Genomic DNA, 14,541 nt, shown 5'->3' with positions numbered 1-14,541 from the left:
CCATTCATGTCCTTCATTAATAAAAATGAAATTAAAATTTTAAAATAAAAATTAATAATTCCTAAACCTATTAGAACTCAAATTAGGAAATAATAGTAAATAATAAATTTTGGGCTTATTTGAAGGATAATTAATTAATTCTTATATTATTATTGTTCGAAGCCCTCACTAATAGCAATCTCTATTTTTTCAGCCACTTTTATTCATTCATAAATTCATAAATTTAGGAGGATTATTTTTGGCAATCCCAATTTTTCCCTCCACATTTCTATATATATATAAATTAATTTATTGTAAAATGAAAGAAATAATAATCAAATATAACCAAAATTTAATTCATATATGGAAATTAAATCTTTGCATGTTAAGCAAAATATTGATACCTTTGGTGTAATAGATTTGTTGCAAAATTGAGAAATAATCAAATATACCTGATACTGACTTTCACATATGTAAAATAAAACACCATCAAACAAATATCTCTAATTAACTATGAAATAAAAATAAAATGAAATATGATTCTTTTTTTTTTTTTTGAAAGGAGAAATATGATTCAATTTCTAAAATTTATAGTTGAATTGTTAAAAATAATTATGATAATCTATATTAATTTATAAAAAGAGATTAAAAAATTATGATTTGATCAATTATTTTAAGGTGTAAAGATATCATTAATTTTGCGTGTTATTACAATTGCACCTTATATAAGTTATAAGTTATGTCCGACAACATAGCATTTACCGTTTTAACTAAAGTAAAAATACCATCTCTATTTAATTATCTTGTTCGGTGGACTAACATTTATATTAGTGTTCTATATTGTTGTACACTCTATTTTTTTTTTCTAATTTGCATCATGAAATGTAATTAATCTCTAAATTTGATTTTACGATATACTTGTCAAACAGTTAAAAATAAAGTAATTGCAACAAATTTCAAAGCGTGTAGTACTTTTTCTTATTTAATTTTTTATTTTCTGTTCAGTTTTTGCTAATAGAGTATTGAATAGAGATGTTAACTGTTTTTTTTTTAGAAATTATCATTCCCATATATTCGGAGAAAATAATTTATTTTGTTCTCGTTTAAGAATTTTTTATTCTAATTTTTCTTTCATATTAAGAAAAAAAAAACAGAAAATCATTTGGCATTTTTTTTATTGGCAAATAAATTTTTTATTTATTATATCCATGAAAAGGCAAAATACTCCTCCTAAGTGTTTAATTAAAAATATTTCATAATTAAGACTTGAACTCGAAACGTTTGATAAGAGATTTTTATATTTTATTTAATAACAAAATCCAAGAAAAACGTCATACAACCGATTTAATAAAACTAGCTTGATATGATGAATAATAATTTTATTTTTGAAAAAAGAATTAATAAAATTTGGATAAAAGTAGGAAACGCTATATTTAATAAAAGAAATATCTAACATAGAACCCAATAAAGAAATTACATATTTTATTTTTAGCCAATCAAAATAGAGAGTAATTTGTCATTAGAAAATAAATCATAACCTTTTTGGTCCATCCTAATGTTTTCCCTTCTCATTTCCACTTTTATATTTCACTAGCTAATATTTAAAAAAAAAAAAAAATACATTATATGTATTGCTTGTCAATTGTAGTTTTTGCTATTTATAAAAAATGATGTTATTGTTATTTTAATTCCTTGTAAAAAAGTTATAGAACACATTAATTAATAAAATATAAATAAAATTATAAAAATAATTAATAATTAAATAATATACTATTGCAATTTAATTTTATATATTCATTTTCATTTCTATAAAATTTGAATAAATTCATAAGTCGAAAATCGCAATGGGTTGAGTTTGTTCTTCAGATCAATTGCATATAGAAAGTCATAATATATTTTTTTTAAATATCTATAAAATAAATAGGATGAATTTAAAAGAAATAAAAAAAATCATATGTTTTAAAATTTATCTTACCTATATAGAAAGTAGTATAATAGGATGAATATACAACAAAGATTTTCTTTTCTTACTTATAGAAAGTAGTATAATAGGATTAATATAAAAACTTTTAAAATAATAGTTTTCTGTATATATCATTAATTGTTAAAGTAATAATCCTTATATAATAAGAAATTTAACTAATTAATTAATAATTAAATTAAAATTTTTAGATAATATTTTTTATTCTATTTTTTAGTCAATAAAATAAAGGGTAATATGTAATGTCCTTTTTTTCTAATCCCAATATTGTCTTTCCCATTCATATTTATATAATTTAATATCTTTTTTTGCATGTATTTACTCGTTACTCGTTATTTAATTTATAATATTTTATAGTTTAAAAGAATGATGTTCATTGTTATTTTAATCTTCTGTAAAAAAAATCAATAAAATTAGAACTCGAACTCTAAACATTTGACAAAGAAATTTTTTATTTTATTTAATAACAAAATCCAGGAAAAATTTTGTATGACCAATGATTAAATCTGTGCAATAGACTCGCTCCACATACCTGAAACTATTTCAATTCTCCTAAGTCAGGAAACTAGGTTAAGATATACAATCCAAACTCAAACATACCAACGAAGTGAAAATCATTTAGCATTTACTAAAATTTTTTCACTTGGTCATCTAACTCTATTTTATTGGGATCAATATGCATCAAAACGAGTTGCTTTGAATGGAAGGGCCATGCATGGTCACCTCAAGCAACTGATCTGAGTTGTTTTCTCTTCCCTTTTTTTTTGAAGTAGTTATGGAAACTTCCCCGTATTAAAGTGCAATATCTCCAATTAGAAGTATTTGTTATAATTACTCTTTTTTCTTTCCCAATATATGGCAAATCTGTGCCTATATAACATCAGCATATCAGTAACCAAAGAGCATATTCATATAATTAAGACTTTCTTTTCTTTTTCTCTTTTACAAAATTGTTCTTAGAACTAAAAAGATGGCCCAAGTGAAAGTTTTATGTTGTGTTCTTATCGTAGCCCTAACGGTATGTGGTGATTTGAATGAAGTAGCTGATGCTGGAATATGCTGCGCTGAACATTATGAGCTTGGAAGTTGCATTCCAGGGATTGATGATAATCCTGAGAAAAACGGAAAGTGTTGGGTGTTTTGCGTTGCCGATTGCACCAGAGGAGGCGTTTGCAAGCAAACTTCTGGGAATAACCATCATTGCCATTGTTACTGTTGATTATCTTATCATAACTATTAAATAAAACCTAATAAGCATTACTTGTTACTGTTATTATCGTTAATAGTGTTGATCTTCCTTTCTTGTATCTTAAGACTCAAATTCTTTTAGGGTTTGAGACGAGAAATTTATAAAAGGAGAGAACTATATACTATTTTTAGTATTTTCTAGTAATAAAATTATTATTGTTACTTCACCGATCATATTGTTAATCGTATTCTTTATCCCGAGTGATTTGATTAATTAATCAGTTATTATGTATTTTTTTTTTATTTATTGAGAAGTTGATTGGCTCAAATAACACCTCCGGTAACACAACATGATTGAAACTCTCTTGTGGTTGAAAGGAATCAAACTTGAGACCTTATACTCACACTTCTCACGGTTTAGAATTATTATTGTTATTTCTCTAATCATTTTCTTAGTCGTACTCTTTATCACTGGTTATTTGATTAATTAATTAGTTATCATATTGTTGGCTCAAGGGTCAAAATACTTATCTCGGATTTTGATGATTATTACAAAACAAATAAATTTAAATTATATTATTTGTGCTAATTTTATTTTATGCAGAATTTCTTTGGAAAGAAATTATACAAGGCAAGTCCTACATTGAGAGTGAAGATTTCGAAGATCCTAGTAATCTAGGCATTTAGGAAACTTTGTAGGATAGAGAGAAATGTTACATATGAGCACAAAAATCTTTTTCTCTCTCAAAAGTATTTTCGGAAATTAGATTTTTTCAAAATAAATTCTTTTATTTTATTTTTTCGAAAATATTCCTTTAAATCGAAAAGATTTATTTTTCCTAAAACTAAAGAGATTTTCTTCTTTAATGTTTTTGGTAATAAAATCATTTACTCTTTCGGAAATATATTTTGAAAGATCTAAGGTGTTTCAAAGTTATTCGCTTACCTTAAAATGAAAGGGAAATCTCTTTCGGTTTTGGTAAGTGCATCTTTCCGCAAATAAATTCTTTCCAAAATAAATGCTGTCAAAAATCTTTTCTAAAGGAAAGTGAAAATCAGGTTTTATTCTCTTACCAAAAAAGATGAAATAATTTTTGGTAACAAAGATTCTCACATCTTCTAAAATAAGGAAAGAAGATATTCTGTTTTCAATCTCTTTCCAAAAGTGACAGCTTCCTTGTTTCCTATATATAAAGGAACACTCACACCTTAAACATTTGGTGAAGTAAGAGTAATTGTTTTAAGAGCACTCTCTCTCATTGAACGAATCTTTTTCTCTCAAAACTTACTCTACCCCCATTTTTCTTTTCATCTCTATACCTTAACGTTTTCATATTTAAGGAAGAAAAGAATTTTTACAGTTACATTTTGAAAAATAGTTCTGTGTTCTAATCGACCTTCTAATCTGATAAAACTGTTTTTCCTGTGCTTATATAGGCGTTTCTTTCTATCTATTTAGAATCTGTATTCTACAGTAGACAAGCTCTTTATTTTGTTAAACTTTTGAGTGTAATAGCTTAGGTTAGAAGCTATTGAGATAGAGGTTATCAAGCGACCTTCTCCATGTGTGGGATAGCAATGTCTTGAATTGAGTTTTCTGTACTCTACCAAAAACAGAAAGGGTTGAGGTTAACTAGAACCTTTGGAAAATCTAGTGGGACAAAAGGGTAGATCTAGGTTGTTGATCTATTTGCCTTGTACTGTTGGTTTGTCTCTTACCCTTTAAAAGAGATAACTTAGTGGAGGATCTCAAGATGCGTCTTGGGGAGTGGATGTAGGCGAGTTAGTGCCGAACCACTATAACTCTCGGTGTTGATCTCTTTATTTCTGAAGTTTGGTTGATACTGTCTCTTTCACACTCTTGTTTAATTTTTTAGAAACGCTGAAATTGTTAATATTCAGATGTTCTAAAACGACAATAAGTTTCATCTATTCTAAACGTTAGAACTCTGGTATTCTAATATAGTGAATATACAATGTTCTAACTGTTGTTCTATTTCCAGTATAATTCACTGTTTGGGTTTCTATTTTGTTTTCTAAACTTTATGAGGATGTTCTAAGCCTGATAACTCTTCATCATAAAGTTACTTTAACATTTGATTAAGACTCTGTGAAGAAGTTCTAATAACTATCTTTCACATAGTGTTATATGGTCTTGCAAACTTTTTAACATTTGATTAAGACTCTGTGAAGAAGTTCTAATAACTATCTTTCACATAGTGTTATATGGTCTTGCAAACTTTATGAGGAAGTTCTGAGTTCAATAACTTTCCTTCATAAAACTTTCCTTCATAAAGAAGCTCTGATATTGTACAAGTCAGTGTGAAGCTGTTCTAATCAATAGCTGCACTTTGCACAGACTTTCTATATCTAAAATTAGAACATTGTGAGGAGATTCTAATCCATATTCTATTCTCACAAAGTTCTGTGTGTTTTTCCGCTGCACTTAGAATTCTAATTCTTGTTTAGAATTTCTAAAATTTATTTCAGTTTTTAGAAAACCCAATTCACCCCCCCTCTTGGGTTGTGCCATATATATTCGAGACCCACAATCTGGTATCAGAGCCTTGGCTCTTGACTTACCGAAGCTTAATCGCTTAAGAGATAAGATCCCATGGCAACCCCACTTCCTCTTTCTACTCTAGAAGGACAATCTGTTTCTAGACCTCTTTTGTTCAATGGCTCCAATTACTCTTACTGGAAAACTAGAATGGAGAATTTTATGAAATCAGTTGATATAAATTGTTGGAGAAATGTTATAACTGGTCCTCGCATTCCCATGAAAACTGTAGGAGATGAGCTAGTTAGAAAAACTGAAGAAGAATATACCGATGGTGACTGGAACGATACTGCTGTAAATGCAAAGGCCATTAATATTCTTCATTGTGCTCTAGATGCAACTGAGTATAACAAAGTGTCTGGATGCAAATCTGCAACAGAGGTATGGGAAAAACTTAAAGTAACCTATGAGGGTACAGACAGGGTAAAAGAATCCAGAATAAATATCCTTTGGAGAGAATATGAAATGTTTAGTATGAAAAAAGGAGAAACTATTGCAGAACTAAATTCTAGATTTACTAATATAGTTAATCCTTTGAGAACTCTCGGAAAGGAAATTTCAGAAGATGAGCTTGTTAAGAAAATCCTTAGAATTCTACCTAGAAAATGGGATTCTATAGGAACTGTTATGAATTACAAAGAGACTCCCGTCACGTATGATTATCTAATAGGAGCTCTTGTCTCAGAAGAAATGAAATCTTCCTTAACAACGGAAGATAAGAAAAAGAAAGGACTGGCTTTGAGGGTAGACTCTAGTGAAGAAAGTTCTTCTGATCTTGACAGTGATGATTTAGCACTTGTTGCTAAGAGATTTAAAAAGTTCTATCGAAAAGGTGGAAGGCCACAGAAAAAGTTCAATAAAAAGAACTTTCCATCTAAAAATAATAACTTGTCCAAGAAAAAACCTTCTGAAGTGGTTTGTTATGAATGCAACAAACCTGGACATATTAAGCCAAACTGTCCTAAATTGAAAAAGAAGTCAACGAAAGAGAAGCTGAAGCAGGCTCTCGTAGCTGCTTGGAGTGATTTAGATGATTCTAATCCTGAAAGCCACGATGATCAGGAAGAAATTGCTAATATTTGTCTGATGGCTACTATCGACTCTGAATCTAAAGAAATCAGCACTCTGACTTCAACACAGAAAGCTGGAAACAACGAGACAAATGCAACGATCTATGAGAATGATGAAAGCACTGTAAGTATTTCTGAACCAGAATCAGAAAGTGATCTTCTAAATACTTACAATAATCTTTGCAATGAGTTTGAAAAACTTGTTATAAAGCATAAAGTTCTAAAGAAAGATTTCAGAAAATTAAAATCTGAAAGTAACCATTTAAAAGATGCTTTTTATCAAGAAGTTACATGCAAAGATCTTATTATAGAAATCAAAGATCTTAAAAGTTGCAATAATCGATTTTCTGAAAATCTGACACATCTTGAAGAAAAATGCAAAAATCTGAATTCTGAAAATGAATCCTTGAAAACTGGGATTAGAATTCTAAAGTCAATTTCAGAATCATTTTCTAAAGAGAAAACATGTTCTAATAGCATTTCTAAACTGAATCGTGTTTCTAATAAAAAAAATGCTGTTTCTAATGTTGTGACTTTAGAACATCAAAGTTTCAAAAAGAAGAATCATAGTGCACCTGTTACCACTAACCCCCCAGGACCCAATATGAGTTGGGTACCTAAATCTGCTTGATCTTTTTAGGTGTGCCTAAGGAGCGAGCTAAAAACAGAGATGTGGTACATGGACAGTGCTTGCTCTAGGCATATGACTGGTGACAAAAAGAAGTTCACCAGATTAGAAAAGAAAAAGGGAGGTACGGTAAGTTTTGGAGATAAAGCAAAAGGTAAAATCGTTGGTATTGGTGTGGTAGGTTCTAATCCTTCAATAGAAGATGTATGCTTAGTAGAAGGATTACATTATAACTTGTTAAGTGTAAGTCAGATTTGTGATAAAAATAGAAGAGTGATCTTTGAACCTTCTCATTGTGAAGTTCAGAACATGCAAGATAACAAAACCTTATTCGTTGGAAAAAGGTTTGGAAATATATACCTTGTAGATCTCTTTGATATGCATAACCAAGATATATGCTTAGTTTCTATTGATAATTCTAGTTGGTTATGGCATAGAAGACTTGGACATGCAAGCATGTTCCTTATTTCTAAATTATCTAAGAAAGACTTAGTTCGTGGTTTGCCAAAGTTGAAATTTGAAAAAGATCACATTTGTGATGCTTGTCAAATGGGCAAACAAACCAGAACATCTTTCAAATCTAAGGACATGGTTTCTACTTCTAGACCTTAGAATTGCTGCACCTTGATTTATTTGGTCCAATTACTCCTTCCAGTCTTGGAGGAAAATTCTATGCTTTTGTTATTGATTACTCAAGATTCACATGGACACTCTTCCTTAGAAATAAGGATGAGTCATTTGACATGTTTGTTCATTTGTGCAAGAAAATACAGAATGAAAAAGGCTACAACATAACAGCAATTAGAAGTGATCATAGAGGAGAATTTGAAAATCAGAAATTCAATGCTTTTTGCAATGAAACAGGAATCTTCCATAACTTTTCAGCACCTAGAACACCTCAACAAAATGGTGTGGTGGAACGCAAGAATAGAACACTTCAAGAAATGGCTAGAACCATGCTAAGTGATTCTAATTTACCAAAGTATTTCTGGGCAGAAGCAGTTAACACTGCTTGTTATATTCTAAACAGGGCTTTGGTAAGATCTAAACTTAAAAAGACTCCATATGAGCTATACAAAGGTAGAAAACCAAATATTGGTTATTTTCATATCTTCGGGTGCAAATGCTTTATTCTAGATAACAAGAAAAATCATCTTGCTAAATTTGATGCAAAATCTTATGAAGGGATTTTTCTAGGATATTCTAATAACAGTAAAGCATATAGAATTTTTAATAAAAAGACTCTAGTTGTAGAAGAATCTATTCATGTTGTGTTTGATGAAACTGACTCTACTTCTAGAACATTAGAAAGTGATGATGCTGTAGATTCTAATCCTGAAAAGCAGAATGAGCAATCAGAACAACTAGAACAGCCAGAAAGCAATCAGAACATCAATAGTCAGGCTGAACCGGAATTAGAACATGAAGATCAGAACATTGTTGAAAGTCAAATGCCAGAAACAGAAAATGAAGATTCTCAATTACCAAAAGAATGGCGATTTCATAAGTATCATCCCCAAGAAGATATTATGGACAATCCCTCAGAAAGGATGATGATTAGAGCTCAACTTAGAAGATATTTTGGTAATGTTGCTTTCGTTTCTCAATTAGAACCTAAAAATTTAGAAGATGCTCAAAATGATGAAAGTTGGATTCTTGCTATGCAAGAAGAGCTAAATCAATTTGAGATAAACCAAGTTTGGAAACTTGTTTCTAGACCTAAAAACCATTCTGTTATTGGAACAAAATGGGTGTTTAGAAATAAGCTTGATGAACATGGTAATGTTATGAGAAATAAAGCAAGATTAGTGGCTCAAGGGTACAACCAAGAAGAAGGCATCGATTTTGATGAAACTTTTGCTCCGGTTGCTAGACTTGAGGCCATTAGAATGCTTTGTGCATTTGCATGCTTTAAAAACTTCATGTTGTATCAAATGGATGTGAAAAGTGCTTTTCTAAACGGTTTTCTAAATGAAGAAGTGTATGTAGAACAACCTCCTGGCTTTGAAATTTTTGATAAACCTAATCATGTTTACAAACTTACTAAAGCTCTTTATGGTTTAAAACAAGCTCCTAGAGCTTGGTATGAAAGATTGAGTAAATTTCTATTAGAAAATGGTTTTTCAAGAGGAAAGGTTGATACAACACTATTTATTAAAAACAAAGCAAATGATATTCTAGTTGTACAAATATATGTTGATGACATAATCTTTGGTTCTACTAATGACCTTCTTTGTAAGGAATTTTCTAAGATTATGTAGGGTGAGTTCGAAATGAGTATGATGGGAGAACTAAATTTCTTCCTAGGGCTTCAAATTAAACAATGTGAGAATGGAATTTTCATTAATCAAGCAAAATATACTAAAGAGTTGTTGAAACGATTCAAAATGGAAAATGCCAAGGTATGTAGTACTCCAATGAGTCCGTCGTCAAAATTAGAAAAAGATGAAAAAGGCAAAGACGTGGATATCAAGCTGTTTAGAAGTATGATTGGTTCTTTGCTATATCTAACGGCAAGCAGACCAGACATACACTTTAGTGTCTGTCTATGTGCTAGATTTCAATCGTGTCCCAAAGAATCTCATTTAATGGTTGTGAAGAGAATACTAAGATATCTTTGTGGAACTTTTAATCTGGGTCTGTGGTATTCTAAAGATGATACATTTGATCTTGTTGGGTATAGTGATTCTGATTTTGCAGGAAGCAGAATAGATAGAAAAAGCACGTCTGGGACTTGTCAATTTCTGGGTAGTGCCCTTGTATCATGGTTTAGCAAGAAATAGACATCAGTTGCTTTTTCTACTGCAGAAGCAGAATATGTTGCTGCTGGAAGTTGTGTTGCACAAGTTCTATGGATCAAACAACAGTTGGCAGACTATGGACTGAAATTAGAAACAATGCCTATCAAATGTGACAACATAAGCGCCATCAATTTATCCAAGAATCCAGTTCAGCATTCTAGAACCAAGCATATAGAACTCAGACATCACTTCATACGTGATCATGTACAAAAAGGTGATATCGTGATTGAGTTCATTCCCACAGAAAAGCAATTGGCAGATATTTTTACAAAACCCTTGAATGAAAGTCAATTCTGCGCAATTAGAAGAGAACTTGGTATGTTAGTTCTAAACTCATAACTATAGAACTGATAGGTGTTAATTCTATAGTGTTTTAATATAGTTTTTATTTGAATTTTAGTAAGTTTTATTGCTTTAATTTGATTTTAAATCACTTTTAGTATAATTATGTTCAAAAGCTTCCTTGATCTTTAATCCGCTTGATCTAAGAAAAAAATTGCAGAAATTTGGCGCAGAAAAGAACTTTATAATACAAGGCACTTAGCTTCTAGCACGCCCAGGCCGTGCTAAAAAGCACAACCGTGCTAGAAGCCAAGGAAACCAAAGGAGAGACAGAAGAGAGCACGGCCAGGGTGTGCCAAAAGGCACGGCCGTGCTATAATGGGACCAGGGCATGTCAAAGCATAGCACGCCCGTGACAACTCTAGGCAGACTTCCAGAGAAAAGCACGCCCTTACCGTGCTAAGTGGCACGCCCGTGCCTCAATGCTTCGCTAGCCCGTGCTACCTAGCACGCCCCGTGCTTCACTAGCCAGACTTCCAGACTAAAGCACACCCAGCCCGTGCAAGGAAGCACGCCCGTGCTGCGCAGGCGGAACCAGCAGGAATTTAATGCGCAAATCAAGCTTTTTCTCACATGGGCCGACCTCGGGGAGTTTCCTAAACACACTAAACAAGACCTGGACCTATTCTTGAGGAAAAAGGAGTCCTAATCAAGAAGAAATCAAGAACCTAAACAGTCATGATCTCCTATAAAGGATTTTTCACTAAATAAGGATTCTATTTCCTAAAAGGAGTAAAATTTGCCTTCAAAAAAACTCTATATAAAGAGAGGAACTTCTCCTAACAAGGGATCTCGTTTTTTATGCAATTTCCTTACATAATTCTTTCTTTCTCTCAAGATTTCAAGCATCAAAGAATTGTGCCAAGATTCAAGGAAGCCATCAACATAGTTGTGATACAGTTTTTATTCTAAACCCTTCATCTTGTTTCTTTCTTTATTGTCTTTAATTATGATGAATGATTCAAGTATGATTGAGTTTAATTTAATTACTATGTCTAGCTAAACTCTTATACTAGGGAATTGATGTAACTTAATTAGATTCCAGTTTATAATATTAGATTTATTCTTCCTTGTTCTTGTTATAACTTATTATTGTGCTTAAGGCGTCCAGGCAGAAATTTTCCCCTGGATTGAATTATTTCAATAATTACATTCGGGAGAAGGGTTATTGATATGAAAAAGATAATAATTTACTTGAGAATAATAACTTGATGCGGAAGCTATATGGTTTGACTCAAGGGAGGTTTTCATAAGTTAATAAATTTTTAAGTTGTGAACTCACAAAACAACCATAAAACCTAATAATCTGATTTATGTTTAATTTCACTATTAAAGATAGGTAATTGAACTGGATTAGAATAACTAACAATAAATCGGGAGAGCTTGTTAGTGACTTTAGGGTTGTTCTCCTACTTGAACAATTAAAATTGATTAATGAACTAATAGAATAAGCTGGATAGAATTAAGTGAAATCAAATTCCCTAGTAGCTTAATCCTCTGATTTCTTTTCACTTGAATTTTGTGTTTGATCTCTTCTATTTTTACTTTAAATTTTATTTACCTTACAGCGAATCTCCTTTATCGTCATCTAAATAATAATAGGTTAACATAATTTTGGTAATTGATAAACAATCCCTGTGGATACGATACTTTCTTACTCTATACTACTTGTTGCGATTTCGTACACTTGCGAAAAACCGCTGTCAAGTTTTTGGCGCCGTTGCCGGGGATTGGCATATCAATATCAATACGAATTACCCTGTTGTTAATTTAGACACTCTTTTTATTTTTACTTAATTTTCTCCTAAGAATTATTCCAGGTGTTTTATGCAAAGAAGATCGAGAAGGACTGAACCTCTAGTCTTTGATCCGGAAATTGGGCGAACTTGTCGTAGGCACAACGCTGCAAGAAAAACACGGGAAATAAAACCCGAACAAGAAGCAAACATGGCCAACGAAAACGAAAACATAAATGAAAACATAGTTGGACCACCACTTCAACATCCGGTCCGTACCTTGAGAGATTATACCACACCTAATTTGAATGGGACAACCTCAAGTATTACTAGACCTAGGGTAGAAGCCAATAACTTTGAAATTAAACCCGCAATCATCCAAATGCTCTCTACCTCGATCCAGTATGGGGGTTTGCCTAGTGAAGATCCTAATGCTCACATCACCAATTTTTTGGAAATTTGTGACACATTCAAACAAAATGGTGTTTCTGAAGATGCAATCAAATTAAGACTTTTTCCATTTACTCTTAGGGATAAAGCAAGATCCTGGTTACAATCGTGTCCCGCTGGGAGTTTTACTACATGGGATGAATTAGCTCAAAAATTCTTAGCTAAATTCTTTCCATCCTCCAAAACCACCAAGTTGCGCAATGAGATAATGACATTTGCTCATCATGATCAAGAGAGCTTGTATGAAGCTTGGGAAAGATTCAAGGACTTGTTAAGAAAGTGCCCCCATCACAGTTTGCCCAAATGGTTACAGGTACAAACTTTATATAATGCATTATCTCCTAACATCAAAATTACCTTAGATGCAGCTGCAGGTGGATCCTTTGAAAAGAAAGGAATTGATGAAGCATATGAATTGATAGAGGAAATGGCAAGCAATAGCCATTACCAAAACAGTACCGAAAGGAGAAGAACTGCAGGGGTCTATGAAATAGACGCCATTACAGCACTTAATGCCAAGGTAGATAACATGGTAAGGAAATTGGACATGTTAACTACTAATCCTGTAAATTCTGTCATGCAAATTTGTGATAGGTGCAATGGACAACATGGAATTGGAGAATGTGTCATGGACTCTTTAAATCCACAAACTTTGGAACAAGTGAACTATGTGATGAATCAAGGAAGAAAGAATTACCCTTATTCAAATTCATATGACAACAGGTTAAGGAACCATCCTAACCTATCCTATGGTAATCCTAACAATGCCTTGAATGCACCACCTGGTTTCCATCCTCCGGAAAAGAAATCTCATGACGACCTCCTCACTGCTCTTTCCAAATCACACATGGAGTTCATGAATGAAACTAGAGAAAACCATAAAATCCAGCAGGCCGCAATAAGGAATTTGGAAATTCAGTTGGGGCAATTTGCAAACATGATGGCATCTCGACCTCAAGGTACTTTACCTAGCAATACTGAAAAGAATCCAAAAGAACAAGTGCAGGCTATTACCTTGAGGAGCGGCAAACAATTAGATGAACCACCAAGGAAAGAAAAGGAAGAAAAAGAACAGCCAAAGGTGCCTATCATTGACTTGGAGGAAAAAGAAAAGGTAAAACCATATGTTCCCCCTGTACCCTTTCCACAAAGATTAAAGAAAGCATAAGATGACAAGAGCTTCCTCAAGTTCCTGGATGTGTTTAAGAAGCTTCAAATCAATATTCCTTTTGCTGAAACTCTTGCACAAATGCCTAGCTATGCTAAATTCCTAAAAGATATCTTGAGCAAGAAACGAAGAATTGATGATCAAGAAACGGTAATGTTAATCGAGGAGTGCAGTGCGATTATCCAAAACAAACTGCCTCTAAAGTTAAAAGATCCAGGAAGTTTTTCTATCCCTTGTAACATTGGTAATCTTGACTTTGAAAAAGCTTTGGCAGATTTGGGTGCTAGCATCAATCTTATGTCCTATGAAGTTTTTAAGATGCTAGGTATGGGAGAACTCAAGCCAACAAGGATGTCTTTGCAACTAGCAGATCGTTCAATTAAATATCCTAGAGGGATTGTCGAAGACGTACTTGTGAAGGTAGGTACATTCATCTTTCCTGTTGATTTTGTTATTCTTGACATTGATGAGGACAGGGAAGGATCTCTAATTTTGGGAAGGCCCTTTCTTGCAACTGCAAGAGCATTAATTGATGTTTATGAGGGTAAGTTGACCTTAAGAGTTGGACAGGAAGAAATTGTCTTTGATGTACTTAAATCGTGTAAACTTCCTATGGACTATGGAGACTGTTTTAGAAT

At 32.2% G+C, this 14,541-nt stretch overlaps 1 non-coding gene across 1 annotated transcript; it reads right to left on the bottom strand.

Annotated features, from left to right (window-relative positions):
• Positions 1 to 12,925: 12,925 nt before the first annotated feature.
• LOC149493854 (small nucleolar RNA R71) lies at positions 12,926 to 13,031 on the bottom strand. Its single transcript, XR_016322788.1, has one exon. It is a non-coding gene; the product is annotated as a small nucleolar RNA R71 (small nucleolar RNA).
• Between the last annotated feature and the right edge of the window lie 1,510 nt (positions 13,032 to 14,541).

This window comes from Jatropha curcas, chromosome 9 (assembly GCF_041381405.1).
Source record: "Jatropha curcas cultivar XTBG-Jc1 chromosome 9, XTBG_Jcur_1.0, whole genome shotgun sequence".
Lineage (NCBI taxonomy): Eukaryota > Viridiplantae > Streptophyta > Magnoliopsida > Malpighiales > Euphorbiaceae > Jatropha > Jatropha curcas.
Note: the sequence above shows the minus strand (reverse complement) of the source record. Positions and strands in the feature narration are given on the sequence as shown.